Source organism: Thermobia domestica, chromosome 4, assembly GCF_964235325.1.
Source record: "Thermobia domestica chromosome 4, izTheDome1.hap1.1, whole genome shotgun sequence".
NCBI classification, from domain to species: Eukaryota; Metazoa; Arthropoda; class Insecta; order Zygentoma; family Lepismatidae; genus Thermobia; species Thermobia domestica.
In genome coordinates, this window is record NC_137457.1 from 222,938,299 (window position 1) to 222,955,781 (window position 17,483).

Here is a 17,483-nt window from a genome sequence, read left to right on the forward strand (position 1 = left end):
CTAGTGAAGAACAGCAGCTTTCGATTCCAGTCGAGTTTAAGCTCAACCGAAACTCAGTTGACCAAAGTGAACTGACCCAACCCGACAACCCGACTCGATAACGAGACCCGAGTGACCCGAACCAAGCTGACTCGATTGACCCGACCCGACCCGAATAACCCGACCCTAGCTGACCCGATCCGACAACCCGATCCGAATAACCCGACTCGAGCTGACCCGACTGACCCGAACCGTAAGCCGATTCGTGCTGACCCGACCCGTTTGAGAGCACTATTTTAGAGTTCTGTGCGTGCATTACAGACTTTAAGAAGCACAAAACCTACTGCCGTTATTGCAATTTCCATAGATTTCTTAGGGAGCTTCTTACTAGCTTGCAGTCTTTGAAGAAGGAAAAGAATGAAACTAAAGGTCTTTATGAAGCTCTGAGAACATTGTGTGACTTTTTTTAAATTAGGCTCTTAAAATATTTCAGAACAAACGAATGGAAAAGACTGTTTTAAAGCTATAACGTTGTAAACTTGATTCCTGTTTATTTTTCAGCTGAATGGAAAGAGTGTACTACGTCACACACACTGCTTTAGACAAGTAGAGGTGGAGGAGGGGAGGAGTTGGATTGAATACTAGAAGCAAATAATCGATTGAGACAGGTATTTCTGGATGCATAAGAAAACAGGGCAAGAGTTTGGTATTAATTTGGACTTAGAATTTGTGTAACAATTTCTGTGCCGCGAATTGTACCTTAGACTATAACATCTACGTCTCATACAATCTTAGTGCTGAAAAGGTACACTCATCTTCAACAAACAAACAAACCCACTGTGTGGTTAATAAATGGTTCAATTTGTTGCACTGTTTGGAAAGTTTTTTTTTTTTTTTTTTAAGTTTTAGTAAGAGGGAAAGTTGTCAATATGCAGTAGTACTTTGCACATAAACAAGCATCCATGTTTGGTGGCAACTTCACATATTCATTGTTTGAGCAAACAATTTTAGTATGCTGTATTTAGAGAAAATTATTTTAATAAAATATAATTTCGTTATTTAAAAGAAAAACTTAACGCTCTACTTTAGACTAAAGGAGATGGATGATTATTACAAGTAATGGTTATAAAAGAACTGGTAGAATAAGAATGTGGAAGTAAATGGGAGAACAGCGTGAGAATTCAGGGGCATGATGCAAGGGCGCCGATTTCTCTATAAATTTTGGGGGGTGGGACATTCAGATGCAGAAGGTATATATATATATTACAATATTTGGCATAATTTGAATGCAATTTGCCTTAAAATAGTATATTCATAAATACAATAGGGGCCCCACATGAGCCTTGGGGCTGCCCGGCTCCCCGACTCACAGGATCGGCGCCCTTGGCATGATGTTGTTCACCCAAAACTCACATAATCAGGGATCGTACTACGGATCTCTTGCATTGTAGGTGAATGTTATGCTATTGAGCCACCATGTTCTTTGAGAATTTCTTATTTACAGATTGAGTTTGTTAGTAATACAAACTTCAAATAAATTAAATAAAAGATACTAAATCTTTAAAATATATCGTTTCTGACCCTTTTACTAAAGGAGACAGATCACTAATGAAACTAGAGGCTAATTGGTGGAATAATAATTGTAGAAATGTAACAGAGGGTATGAGGGGGTATGCAGCACATAACTAGCTAATATTTTTATAGTTCATCTTATATCCGCTTTGAATCACGGATATAATAGAGAAAATTGAAATGAAATCTTTTAGCTTTACGTTCGACGATTGTGCCGGCCTGACTAAAGGAGACGTTGATGATGAGAAACGAACGCAATCGTGGAACGAATAAAGTGAAAGTAAACGGGATAAATCCGAGAATCCCCCCCCCCCACACACACACACGATGTTTGCCCACGTGAAAGCCCACTTGGTGCGTGCTGGAATCCAACTAGAGACCCCACGCAACAGAGGTGAACGCTCCACCACTGAGTCACAGCGTCTCCAATATAATGGAGAACGTAAGGTTGAATATATGTTCTAATTTTGAAAACAGTCGATCGTATACCTACCAAAAATTCTAACAATACATCACTGACGATGTAGGAAGAAATGGGAAAATCCCGAGAAAACTTTTTCAGCTCAAACTCACAGAACCAGGGATCTAACCATGGGAATCTATCACGAGTGTTGAGCGCTCTACCACTTAACTAGCTACTAGCCTAACAAATGAGCACATTAATGAAGCGAAGAACGTCCTTAAACCAGACTGAACTTAAATTTATTTCCTTATGTTTAATATCATATACTTAAAGGTTGCAAACTTACATGCAATACAGCTGAAACACATTTTATAATAAATCCACTATTACAAATTTCACAATTGATTCGGCTCGTGTACCCGATATTTTACCTTGACGCTTAGGATTATAGGGTGTATAGGGTCTTTTCTAAAGATTTATATATGACAATTAGTTTTTATCACAATGAATTTGTAAATAGAAAATTTGTTACTTCTAATTTTAAAACCTCACGTAAAACACCAGTGAGATACTGGCATGATCAAGGTATAGGGAACAAATGTATATCTAAGAAGCATTTTCAAACTTATATATATATATATCCGAATTAAAAAATGGCCATGTGTGTTGTTTCAGCTCACATATTCATTTAAATTGATCGATTTTTAAATTAAATTGTAGCACAGAAGCTTAGGAATCAGAACGTATCGGCGTTGAATCTTGCGTTCAGACATTCTGACTATGATTTTAGTAAAAGTTTGTTCTGTTTCACTTTAACAAAACTGAAATTGGATCGAAATATCTCCTTGAGTTTCATTGTTGACGATTTTTAGTGTAATACCTGTAAATTTGTTAAAAACATCGCATTATCCTAAGAATCTTAGAAGGACTATCAGAAATTAAAAAAAAAACAAACAAACAAAAAAAAAAAGATTTTCCTTAGGATTGAACAAAACTACTATGAAATGATTCTTTAAACACTTTTAAATTTATTAAGTCTGTTTAAATTCATAAGAATCCCTAGAACTTCATGACATATTTTAACAATTATTTCTGTATCCTTTATATGTGAGACAGCGGTGGATCAGTGGTAGAGCGCTCACGTCCGGCGCGTGGGGCCCATGGTTCGATCTACGTTCCCGCCAAGTGAATTTTGTGTTAGACAAACATTGTGTGCGTGAGTTTTCTCAGGGTTATCTCATTTCTTCCCGCCTTCGTTATTCCATCATTCATCCTATAATCTATAATTATCCTCGGTATATAGTATAATGGTGGGACGTTAAACTCAAAAATATCCTTTAAATGCGTTTCTTTAATAATTCTTTCGATTTTCTGGATTTCAAATTTAATGCAACCTATATATTTACTAATAATATCTTATATATAAAAGAGAACGCACAAATCCTTTGTTCCCTCATCACGCTAATACGGCTGAACCAATTTCTTTCATTTTTGGGGGGTTATTAGGATTTGGACCCTAGATGGTTTTTATCATATCACTTTAATTTTCAATTACCAGTGTCTTGAGATAATTGACCATTCAAGTGTCCATAACGTACAAATCCTTTGTTAGTTCATCATAGGTAAAAATAAACGTATTTATATGCAACCCGCATGACCGTGTCACTCGGCGGGTTAACATAAATGACAGGCGATATAATGTTATCATTTACTGCAATCTACTATGGTTTTTATCATATCACTTGAAAGCGAAAAAGTAAAAATTATCTAATTAACAAGGTTTATTGCGTTCCGGGGTGACCCCAGCGAAGCGGGGTGAACGCTGCTAGTACTAAATAAAATAAAAATTATTATGGTCTCATTGTCTATTAAATCCTGAAGCTGCTTTAATGAATTTAATGAAAAATAGAAAATAACTTTCTTATATAGATCAACTTATATTTTTCTTCTATATATAATAGTGATCTTAGTTCAAGTCTGAGAGATGAAGAAATATAATTTAAAGTGGGTTTTAAATTTGGGGGAATTGAAGTCGAATCTCAAGCGCAAAACAGTAGAAACGTTTTCAATTAATAAAACATGAGAGCATTCAGCTTGAAAACCCAAAGTTACTTTTCTCTTAGTCCATGCATGTGCAAGTTGGAATTGGAGGTGGATCAATCACAAAAGACTTACTGACATCGAGGGCCGTACGTATTCAATGCAGAAACTCGTTCATCGTACACTAACATCATAGGGACACAAAATCTGTTATAATGGTAACTAACATATTTACTTACTAATAAAAAAGCAAAAAAAAAAAAAAATCTACTTATTTACCATTTTAATGAGAAACTTGACCATTTATATTCTGGAGTAATTTCTCGATGTTTGATTATATACTGATGTTCTAATGAGGAGAATTTCCAAGATGGACATCAGTTATCTAGGAAAAAATTTCAGTTCCGTTTAAGAGATTAAGTAAGAAATACATCTTCAACAATGGGTCAGGCGGACTGGATTAAAGGGTTCAATAGCCCAGAATTGACTCGGGGGCCGGGTGTTGCGCATGGCTGTCTTACACAATAATGTACTCTTAAGATAAAAGAGAAGTAATCGAAATTTATAGCACTCTTTTTATTACTGTATATAGTATTTGAAATTTTATATACACATAACTGCTAGTATAAAATGCATTTAATATAAACGTAACTTATGAAGTAATAGTGGAATGGTACTATTATTTTTGTCTGCTTTGTTTTACGTCATACGATTATGCCTTTTAGGCAAAACGAGACGGGTGATAAACGAAAATGTTTGATTATTACAAAATTGGAATAATGAGAAGATGGAACGAAACGGGAGAACCACGAGAAAACCCACGCACATGATGTTATCCACTAAAAGCTTGGGTGATCGGGAATCGAACTATTAATCATCGTGCACCCAGTAATTATGAAGGATATAGTTGTAGAAAATAAATGTAATATCAATATTGATTGAACTTTAACGTGCATTTTGGAGACTAATATCGTATAAGACGTGCGCCTAGTTTAGAATATGAAATCTGAGTCTCATACTTCTAGCTCGGGACAAAATCGAACTCGGGACTTAATCACCAAAATCAAGAAACAAAAAAAAAAGTTGGTAAGTTTGTAACACTTAGAGATAATGGCGAAACAAGAAATTAAAAAGAAAAAAAGAAATAATGACAGTGAATATGCCGTTTCGCTGAAAAGAGAAAAGAAAACTAAGTTGCTTTATATTCAGCAAGTTCTATTTCCTATACTTTTTCCAACATACGACGACTTCTGCTTGGTTAATATTCTAGGTACAAAGCATTTGCTTTATACACATATTTTAATAATATTGACGGTCATACTTGAATGGGAACAAGCTTTATTAAGTTGGTGCGCGCTTCTGTTTTTCTTTATTTGTCTGTGGGAACTTTCTTCGTATAGTTTGTCACAACAGTCACGCTGTTATTCTCATATGTAAGTGTTTACACAGCAAAAGAAGACTGAAACCATTATTTATGTAAGCTTTCTGAGTGGAAATGAACTTACCTTTCGATATCCTTCTTTCTCCCGTATTCCTCTGCATGCCCACTTCCTCCACCGGCACGATCACCACTTCCCCCGCTTTCCAACTCCATCGAGAAATCGGAGTCAATGAATTCCACACGCGTGCCCTTCCGAGGGCCAGATCGCCGGCTCAGCAAGGGACGCTGGACCAGCGACGGCGAGTCCCGCGGAGATGGAGTTTCACATGACAATTGCTCTCGCGCCGCCTCGTGATGTTGTGACGTCATTTTCTCGTCACTCGGGAAACGCTTACCTTCTCACTTCACAGTGTTGTCCTTGTCACACACAACCGTCCCCCGTACACTTTGTTTCCATATCCATTAAGACAAGTTTTCTAGGAAGTTGTATGAAATAGACGGAGATCGGAAAAAATGTCCGAGGTTAGTTTAAGACTGCGCTTTGGGATTTTTGTTTAGAAAACTTCTTCTAGTTCTTATACTTTATTAAGTCTCAACGATCGATAAAACAATATGAGTAGTATGAAAGTGATGAGTACATGACACACTTTCAAACTCGAAGATTTGCACTAGTAACCTTCACACAACAGGAATGTAAACAGTATTTTAGAGCGTAAATTTAAGGAATTTCCACATAGTAGACTGTTAAGTTAACATTTGTCACGGCATAACACACCACACGGTGCCCATTGATTCCACTAGTACAAATAGATTGATTCTCCATAAAGAATGTGGCGTTAACTATTTCATAATTTACAAGTGCACATGAAGCGAAGCCGTGCTTTCACATCTGGACTATCTTCCTCTGCAAAATATAACCTCGTCCCTCTGCAGAATACTTTCTTCTGCACCGTCCTTCATTACATATGATTGGCTGCATTTCGCCGGAGACTAGACAGTCTATAGTCGATTGCGTCACTGGAAAGACAAAGAAACACGCAATGAGACTACATATTATAAATAAAGAAAGAAATAAATGTATTGATCACAAGAAATAAGATCCTGAATTAGACATGTACATTCGCTATCAAAGACAAGAATTGCTGAACCATTCATAATGACTAGAGCAACCCAAAAGCATAAAAAGCATAAAAAGCATAATAGCAATTTACATATACGGTTGGTACCTTGCACATGCTTGTGATTGTCTAAGGGTCGAGAAGAAACTAATTTTAAAAACGTAATGAAGCATAATTTTAGAAAATAAAGCATAATTTAAAATATATAGCATAATTCTTGGAAATTCTATTTAACTGCAAGATTAACATATACTATATTAATATTTTTTTTAAAATATTTTCAATGCAGGGGACGCGGTGGCTTAGTGGTAGAGCGTTCACCTCCGGTGCTTGGAGTCCCGGGTTCAATCCTAGATCGCGCCGTGTGGACTTTGTGGTGGATAAACACCGTGCTCGTGGGTTTTTAGGGGTTCTCCCGTTTCCTCCCACTTTCTTCATTCCACCAATTCATTCATTTCTCATCATCACCGTCTCCTTGAGCCTAACCGGCATAACCATGGGACATAAAACTTAAAGATTTCATTTACAATGCAAAATCACTGAGAACATAATGCAACAATGAAAAGTTTATTTTTATTTCTGTAAATTTTTGTGTAATCCTTTGATGTGGAGAAAAGAAAGAAAAGAAAAGAAGAAAACTTTCCGCCAACAATGAATAGTACACAAGAACTCCACACTATATTGTTATGTGTATCTCTCGAACTTGAGCACTTTCTGTACTTTTTGTGCACCTTTTTGTATACTTTCCCTTTCTGTATATATGCACCTCTAAGGTGCACACAAGTGATAGAAAAACTGATTCGTGCAAAGCATATCTCTTTACAGTGCTTTAAGTAGAAAGTTCATTAAATATGAAAGAAATTGCTTCATAAAATATTAATAAATAGATCAAGATATTTAGATTTTTTAATGTATAGTAAATATTCTACATTATACACGATTAATGTAAAACAATGATTGAAATTAACAATAAAGCATAATTTGGAAAAAATATAAAGCATAATAAAACAAAAAACAAAACATAATGTGGGTTGCTCTAATAATGACATAATGTATCAAAGCTAATAATAGTTCTATTTCCTCATTGTGAATTAAACATATTAATAATTACTCAGAAATATAAGCATTACTGCCTTAGTAAATATTTAGTCTTTAGAAATGTTAAATAACTGATGTGTTACTCTGATGATTTTGCAAGATTGCAGTTAAACTGAGGTGATTGGCTAGTTGGATTAGAATTTAAGCGTCCCTTTCAGTACCGAGATTATGTGGATCATTGACTATATAGCTGAGTTGAGGTGATTGGCTTCTTGGATTAGAATTTAAGCGTCCCTTTCAGTACCGAGATTATGTGGGTCATTGACTGTGTAGCTGAGTTGAGGTGATTGGCTAGTTGGATTAGAATTTAAGCGTCCCTTTCAGTACCGAGATTATGTGGGTCATTGATTATGTAGCTGAGTTGAGGTGATTGGCTTATTGGATTAGAATTTAAGCGTCCCTTTCAGTACCGAGATTATGTGGGTCATTGACTATGTAGCTTAGTTGAGGTGATTGGTTTGTTGGATTAGAATTAGAATTTAAGCGTCCCTTTCAGTGCCGAGATTATGTGGGTCATTGACTATGTAGCTAAGTTAAGGTGCTGGCTTGTTGGATTAGAATTTAAGCATCCCTTTCAGTACCGAGGTTATATGGGTCATTGACTATATAGCTGAGTTGTGATTGGCTAGTTGGGTTAGAATCTATTATCCCTTTCAGTATTAGCCGTGAACTATGTACTTGAGTTGAAGTGATAGGCTTGGTGAATTGGAATTTAGCGCCACTTTCAGTACCGGGGCTATATGGGACGTGAACTATAAGTTGAAACCCTAACCACTACAATGTGCTCACATTTTTCAAGACTCTTCTACCAGGAATTGAATCGGGATCCCGTGTGTCGATCCGAAGACATGCGCGCCAGACCAGCGGAGAGGGCTGTTTATTTATTTACAAATATTTCTCGGCATTAGTCGGCGTCCACGGACTTAAGCTCGTCACGTATGAGGGATGACGTCCCTCGTCGAGCACACTATCCGGGAAAGTTGGAAGGAAGGAAGGGGCCTGGGATCTGCATATTAGGTACCATCTGGGCATTTTCCTTATGTAAATAAGGAAAGCCAGGAAAAACCTCACTTAGGGTGACTGGCCCGAAAAAGCTGTTACAATTTCTTGATCTTGTGCCTCCAGCAAGAATGAAACGCAGGACCGCTCGCACCAAAGGCAAGATATTTAACGACCACACTACGTGGGGGCAACTACTGATTGATTGATTTGAGGTTTAGCATCCCTGCAATACTTAGCTATGTAACCTTAGCTTAATATGGAATCGAATTCACATTAGCTTCTACCGGAAATTGTGCTCTAGTTGCCAAAACCATGTTCGCTAAACATATAGCCACGGGGGAGAGCAGAAAGAGTGCTGTTAAGCTGAGTTGTGATTTCCATTTTGTGGATCTCCAAGGATGTAAAGATTAAAAACTATTATTAACGTGGACTTCGAATGCAAGGAAAACGCTCACTATAAGGCCGTTCCTCACCACACTATCTCACCTTACAATACTATCCCACTGGTCCCAGTTTACAAATTTTGAACTTGGCATTTCTCAGTAGTCGTTGATCAGAAAATTAACTGTTCGTGTCTGTTCCTACGACGAGCACATCAAAGTATTGAAATTTATACATGTTGATGTTTCTTCTAAAGGAGGAAAAGAAATCACTTATAGGGGCAGGTGGGGTAATTGCGAAACACAGAAAAAGTGCTGCTATTGTGAAACACCTCTGTCTCTTCAGTATAATGTGACTTTGAAGTCTCAAGAAAAATATGACAAGACAATAAATTTATTGCTGTATCTATTGCATATATCTCAAATATCTGAAGTATGACAGTTTCTAGAGAAAAAATATGATCTGACAGTACCCATTTTTCAACGAAATAACTTTCATTATTTCTTGCAAATCTTTTGTTATATCTCGTATACCAAATAAGTAACTAATTGACTAAACATATATTTTTGTAGAGAATGTTTCGGGCTTTTCAGGCCACGTAAGTAATGTGTGATGTGATGCATGGTGGAGGGGTAACATGGGTCAAAACTCCAGTAATTATTATGAAACACTGTGTGGGGCTATATTCTGAACGTGATAACCCTTAAATATATGAAGGACTGCATGCTATCTATGATGTTTCAGTGCCATTATGTCATAGAGCATCTAAAAGTAAGGAATAGAAGGCTCGTGACTCTTCGAGCAGCAACGAAGAATGTCTTGCTGAAGCTTGCTGAAGAATGCTTGCTTGTCTGACAGCATCTTCTGATGATGAGAATTTGGATAATCTTCAACCTGACATTTCGTCGAAATAGAGTACCCTGAAACAGAGCGCGTTAGACCAGGAGACTTTGTTCTGGCAAATTTTAAAGAAGGTCACCGAAATGGTATCATTTATAGTTATATTGTTACAGTATCGGGACATTTCAATCATTTAAGCGTCGGATATCATTGGCATATGCCTATTCCCGCAATAGTAATGTTTGGTGATAGACAGAAGTCTGGTGATAGACGTAAGCGTGTCTACATTTATTGTTCAGCACAAGCTGTGAAAGGAACATTTTTTATTTTTTTGTTTTTTCGCGTTTAATGGGATATGTTCAATCACGAAAACAGCATGATATTTTATAATTGAAATTTTCTGCATGATATCCAGCTTTTTATGAAAACAAAGGAATTTTTGGTGAAGACAAAACATGAAAATAATTTTTCTTAACTCCAAACCTGCTCTCCATTCTCACTTGTAAAGTTGCTATTGATAAATAAGTACCAAAAATACAAGTTATTAATCATTAAATTTTTGATAGGGAATAACTGAGTAACTATCAGAGATGATTTCACCAAATTTTGACATGTGAAACATTATACATAAAGCATGTTATTACAGCTCCAGTATTCATTAAAGTCTTCAATTCTGTAAGTTATGCGGATGTTTCACAATATACCCATTGCTGTTTCAAAAACACATGTATTTTAAACATATGTTTTCATTTTCTCCAGAAAAATTAATTGTGATACCGAAAAGCATCTGAGTTATTTTCAAAGATGTTTGTGTATCGTATATAATGGTATCTTTTTATGTTTCTAACCCAAGCAGTTTTTGCTGTACACTCAAAAATATGTTTTTTTGTTTCACAATTACACCATTTGACCATATGTATTTTTAGTATTTTTTGTTTCTAATAAGAATCTTTAGAATCGATAAAAGAGTAGAGCCTTTTAAAAAATCTTCTTTTATCTTTCTAAATCTTAAAAAAGCATTTTTTATCTTTTAAAAACCTTTAGGTCTTCCTTGTAAATACTTCTTGTAGATGTGAACCAACTTCCTCACTACATTAACTTGCAAAATTGGAGTGTGTTCCTTTCGATCTGAACAATATTTTTCCAAAGTTGCCATTACATGTCACAGATGACCATTTCCACCGTAACTCATTATACCATATTGAAATTGTCATTATATGTTACCTCCCCCTTACTAAAAATTAGAAATACTTGATTTTGAGAATCTGAAAGGCACTTGCCTCCAATATTCAACATGTCTCAGAGATGCATGGTTAACTGCAGCAGCTGTTTGTAAAAGATAGGTTTTGTAATACAGCTTAATTTTCACAATCTTTCAAAATAGATTCAACCACATTCTAAGTATTTCTGCATGCTTTGAATACGATTGTCGATCTAACTCTTCAGGAAGCTGAGTGTTCCCAAAATTCTCAATGAAACTTTCCTCCCGACTCCCCCATCTCCCGCTTGAGAATACAACTAAGAAAACAATCATATCTGTGGATTTCATCTTAGGGTATAAGCTATAAAAGCTTGATACATCGAACCAATAGTGCCATATATATATTAGGGTGGTCCTTATTTATATGGGGAAAGATAAATTTAGGAATTTCCTTGGAGTCACCCCCTAAAATGGTTCCATATGGGGCAAAATTAAGCCAGGAGAAAAATTAGATCCATTGAATAATTTTAAATGGTGCCCCAAACGACCTAAAATTTTGAATGCGTTTACAATACATAGTATATGGGGAAAAGCTGGAATAAACTCTTGCAATTTACAAACGGCTTAAGGGAATGGAAACATGTCTTGGATAATGGAACTAGAGGAAATGAGCAACCAATTTTGTATTGCATTGTTATGGCGGCCATCTTGAAGTTCGCCATCTTGAATTCAGGTCAAAATTTTCAAATAGGAAGAGGGTTATGTTACATATCATTTTGAGGTGACGTTTTCCTAGAAGCACAAATCTCTTATTATTTTTAAGCTACCCATAATCTTGTAAGAGTTATTACGTGTGAAAAACGAAATGCTTCGATGTAATGTTATTTTATTGTAGTTATGGACCACAGATTTGTAAGAATTTTGGAAGTATTTTACATAAACTGGAAACAAACTGCTAGAGAAAGTTAAATCTTTGTTTCCCCATGAACTACCAATAAGTTTTTCCATCAGGACGATTCATAGACCATTATGAGGAAAACGAAAAAATATAACATGGAAGAAATTGAAATATCACTTATTTATGTAGTACTGTAGCTTTGGAGTAAGTTTTCAATAGGTTTTCAATCTTATATACTACACAGTTCACTTTTGTCACATCTAGGAAAAGATTATCTATGAGAATTCACTATGTGCAAAAGAAACTGTTTCTGATACTCATTTTTCGTAAAAACGATGTTGTAATCTTCTGTTAGTTTCACTTCCCTTTCTGCTGCATCGTTTATTACGGAGATGAATTTAACTATTGTCTTTCTTTGAAGATAGTCATTGTTATTTGACCATGAAATCGGACCACACTCAAGAAACCCTTTGGGTATTTTAAATCTCACGAGAAAAAACTGTTTGTTGTATCAAAATCACTGATTTCTCTTTTCGCAAGAATTTTTATCGTATTATCCTTGCGTCAAGCCTCTTTGCTGCTTCACGGTTTTTCCTTACAGTTTTAATTCTTTCAACCAATTTTTGTTTTTCCACTATGTTAACTTCATCATCAAAAAACTCCAATGCTATGTATTCCTCCTTCAAGTACCAGAGATGCCGAGAAAATTTAGAAAGAGCCACTTCAGATAATTCATTATTTATTTGCCTATAACTGTACAAAGCTTTCAAAAATTGCAGGTCTTGTAATGATGAATGGGATACTTGATCACATTTAAATCAAGCTTGGACATATAGTCGTATCAGAAAAATTCATGCTCTCCGAAGACCCGTTTCTATTTGCTTCGTTAAACGAAAATGTTGGCGAAAGAGAAATATTTTTAAACAGTATTACTGGTTTTTACTCTTAATTTCTTGAAATGCTTACCTCCGTGTATTTTGGTGTAAAATTCATACAAATCATTTTCAGAAGTGCATTTTTCTTTTGCGTTCCTCTTTCTAATGAAGCCAAGCATATCCCTCTTGTTCTTTTCGAGCCAAACTCATATTTTTATATTTAGTTGTGTAAGAGTTGTTACTTGTGAAAAAGAGAAATATTTTCACAGGTAATAATTCTTAGACGACTAAGGTTATCTTTAAAATAGTGCCAGATTTGTGGTTCTCATGAAACGCCACCTCAAAAAGATATGTCACATGACCCTCTTCCTATTTGAAACTTTTGATCTGAATCCAAGATGGCGGACTTCAAGATGGCCGCTGTGACAATACTATAAAACATTAAATTTGTTTCTTCCCGTAGTTCCATTACCCAGGGTATTTTTGCGTTCCCTTAAGTCGTTTCTAAATTACAAGATTTTATTCCAGATATTTCCCATATCAACATGCACGGAAGTGCATGGCAGCCAAGTTCCACGAAGCAAATGAAAACTGGCCTGCACTGCCGTAAGCATATTATACACGAACAAGAGTTTTGGGTAAAATCGCCGATTTGGAGGCTTCGTAAAAACGATTCTATTAAGAGTAGAAACATGAAATTTAGAATGTTAGGAGATATCTCACAGATGTACTCATATGCCAAATCTCACATTCCTACCTTCAACCATATTCGAGTATTGGACCCCCAAAATATGCAGTTTTCAGGCTCACTGACTCACTGACTCACTCATCAAATTGATTAGGTACTTCCCAATTAGATAGAAACTTGGAACTTTGTATAAAGGTACCCTATAACAATTTGAGTATGGAAAAAGTCCAAAATCTGAGGAATGTCCTTTGGGAAATTTTTTATGGTCAAAAAACTGTCCTTAGCCAGGAAAAAAATCGTTTCACTCACTCACTCATCAAATTGATTGGGTACTTCCCAATGAGATAGAAACTTGAAACTTTGCATAAAGGTACCCTATAACGACCTAAGTATGGAAAAAGTCCGAAATCTGAGGAATGTCTTATGGGAAATTTTTTATGGCCAAAAAACTGTCCTTAGCCAGGAAAAAAATCGTTTCACTCACTTACTCATCAAATTGATTAGGTACTTCCCAATGAGATAGAAACTTGAAACTTTGCATAAAGGTACCCTATAACGATTTAAGTATGGAAATAGTTCGAAATCTGAGGAATGTCTTATGAGAAATCTTTTATAGGCAAAAAACTGTCCTTAGCCAGGAAAAAAATCGTTTCACTCACTTACTCATCAAATTGATTAGGTACTTCCCAATGAGATAGAAACTTGAAACTTTGCATAAAGGTACCCTATAACGATTTAAGTATGGAAATAGTTCGAAATCTGAGGAATGTCTTATGAGAAATCTTTTATAGGCAAAAAACTGTCCTTAGCCAGGAAAAAAATCGTTTCACTCACTTACTCATCAAATTGATTAGGTACTTCCCAATTAGATAGAAACTTGAAACTTTGCATAAAGGTACCCTATAACAATTTGAGTATGGAAAAAGTCCAAAATCTGAGGAATGAGCTATGGGAAACTTTTTATGGTCAAAAAACTGTCCTTAGCCAGGAAAAAAATCGTTTCACTCAGTCACTCATCAAATTGATTAGGTACTTCCCAATGAGATAGAAACTTGAAACTTTGCATAAAGGTACCCTATTACGACCTAAGTATGGAAAAAGTCTGTAATTTGAGGAATGAGCTATGGGAAATCTTTTATAGGCAAAAAACTGTCCTTAGCCAGGAAAAAAATCGTTTCACTCACTCACTCATCAAAGTGATTAGGTACTTTCCAATAGGATAGAAACTTGAAACTTTGCATAAAGATACCCTATAACGACCTAAGTATGGAAAAAGTCCGAAATCTTAGGAATGTCTTATGGGAAATTTTTTATGCTCAAAAAACTGTCCTTAGCCAGGAAAAAAATCGTTTCACTCACTCACTCATCAAATTGATTAGGTACTTCCCAATTAGATAGAAACGTGAAACTTTGCATAAAGGTACCCTATAACAATCTAAGTATGGAAAAAGTCCGAAATCTGAGGAATGTCCTATGGGAAATTTTTTATGGTCAAAAAACTGTCCTTAGCCAGGAAAAAAATCGTTTTACTCACTCACTCATCAAATTGATTAGGTACTTCCCAATTAGATAGAAACGTGAAACTTTGCATAAAAGTACCCTATAACGACCTAAGTATGGAAAAAGTCTGTAATTTGAGGAATGTCTTATGGGAAATCTTTTATGGGCAAAAAAACTGTCCTTAGCCAGGAAAAAAATCGTTTCACTCACTTACTCATCGAATTGATTAGGTACTTCCCAATTAGATAGAAACTTGAAACTTTGCATAAAGGTACCCTATAACAATTTGAGTATGGAAAAAGTCCAAAATCTGAGGAATGTCCTTTGGGAAATTTTTTATGGTCAAAAAACTGTCGTTAGCCAGGAAAAAAATCGTTTCACTCACTCACTCATCAAATTGATTAGGCACTTCCCAATGAGATAGAAACTTGAAACTTTGCATAAAGGTACCCTATAACGATCTAAGTATGGAAAAAGTCCGAAATCTGAGGAATGTCTTATGGGAAATCTTTTATAGGCAAAAAACTGTCCTTAGCCAGGAAAAAATCGTTTCACTCACTCACTCATCAAATTGATTAGGTACTTCCCAATTAGATAGAAACTTGGAACTTTGCATAAAGGTACCCTATAACAATTTGAGTATGGAAAAAGTCCAAAATCTGAGGAATGTCCTATGGGAAATTTTTTATGGTCAAAAAACTGTCCTTAGCCAGGAAAAAAATCGTTTCACTCACTCACTCATCAAATTGATTAGGTACTTCCCAATGAGATAGAAACTTGAAACTTTGCATAAAGGTACCCTATAACAATTTGAGTATGGAAAAAGTCCGTAATTTGAGGAATGAGCTATGGGAAATCTTTTATAGGCAAAAAACTGTCCTTAGCCAGGAAAAAAATCGTTTCACTCACTCACTCATCAAATTGATTAGGTACTTCCCAATTAGATAGAAACTTGAAACTTTGCATAAAGGTACCCTATAACGACCTAAGTATGGAAAAAGTACGAAATCTGAGGAATGTGCTATGGGAAATTTTTATAGGCAAAAAACTGTCCTAATGAAGTTTTCGAAGAAATGAGAAATCCAATTGTTCGAATTTATGTGAGACTAGCAACAAAATGTAACCGATTTAGTAAATATATTGGTATCAGAGTTATATTATAGTTACCACAGTCGTTGTGTAAAAATGTTCTTGATACTTCGTGTCTCTATCTGTGAACAGTGAGAATCTCTTACATATCATCCTTTTCATCAACAGTGAATTTCGTGCCTTTTGCTCTTCATATTTTCTGAATTTGCCCTTCGGGGGTTCGCCCCCACACCCTCGCCTTTGCTCGTCCTACTTCCTCACACCTTTTAAGCTTACAATTCCCGAATTTCAAGTTTCTTTTCCTATTTCAACTATCTAAAAGATAAGATTTTGTATTCCAGAAAAACGCCTATTTAAATTACATGGTGATTTCTTCATCTTCCTTTAGACTCCTTAAAAATTAAAAATATTCAATTTTAGCAATTTTCCTGTTGGTTAGTCCCGGGAGGATACAATTGTGCCAAATTTCATCATTCTAACCCTGCCGGAAGTGCCTAAACATTTTGGGGTGTAGAAGACCTCCAATATAAATAACATGGAAAAGGTTTTTCTGTTCCCCATAAAACCACTCTAAATTTGGATATTTTCATTTTTACTGACTTACGTAGGTAATACTAACGAAAACGTTGAAGCATACCGAATTTCACGTTTGTATTCCAATTTCAAGTACCTAAAATATGAGATTATTTGTCCAAAAAAAGGTCTATTTAAATAGCATGGGGAATTTCTTCATTTCCCCTTTAGACTCCCTAAAAATTAAAAATATTCACTTTTGGCAATTTTTCTGTCGGTTAGTTCCGAAAATCTACAATCACGTCAAATTTAATCATTGTTGCTCTACAGGAAGTGCCGTATAATTTTGGGGTGTAAAAGGTGTCGCATATAAATACGTACTATGGGAAAGATTTTTCAGTTCCCCAGAAAACCACTCTAAAGTTGGAATTGTCTATTTTTACTGATTTACTTAGGTAATACTAATGAAAACGTACAAGCATACCGAATTTCAATTTTTTATTCCAATTCCAAGTTCCTAAAACATGAGATTATATTTAAAAAAAAAGACCCATTTAAATAACGTGGGAAAATTCTTCATCCCCCTTCATCATTTCAACTTTCCACGTCAACCGGAAGCACCCCTTTAATTTATGCCAGTTCATGTAGCTTTACATACAGTTAGGATATGTTGGTGGCAAATATTATTAAGTTTACAAGCTTTTTGAAAGGTGTATATCATTGGAAGGAAAACCCGAGGCAGTATGAAACTGCGTAACATGCGCGTCATGTAATGAACTCCGTAATTTCGCAATGTGAAAAAGTAGAGAACAACTAGGTATATTGAAACACCAGCTATGTCTAGTGATGTAGCAGCGAGGATTCAGCATCCAGGGTTTTGGGCCCTGTTGATACTCTTTGTATTT

At 35.6% G+C, this 17,483-nt stretch overlaps 1 long non-coding RNA gene across 4 annotated transcripts in view; it reads right to left on the reverse strand.

Annotated features, from left to right (window-relative positions):
- Positions 1 to 5,505: 5,505 nt before the first annotated feature.
- LOC145683448 (uncharacterized) overlaps positions 5,506 to 17,483 on the reverse strand; it is a 1,457,912-nt gene continuing 1,445,934 nt past the window's right edge. For all 4 annotated transcript variants that reach the window (XR_014131102.1, XR_014131104.1, XR_014131098.1 and 1 more), the window contains one exon: positions 5,506 to 6,392. This is a non-coding gene — a long non-coding RNA (uncharacterized LOC145683448). The remainder of the gene's footprint in view (positions 6,393 to 17,483) is intronic.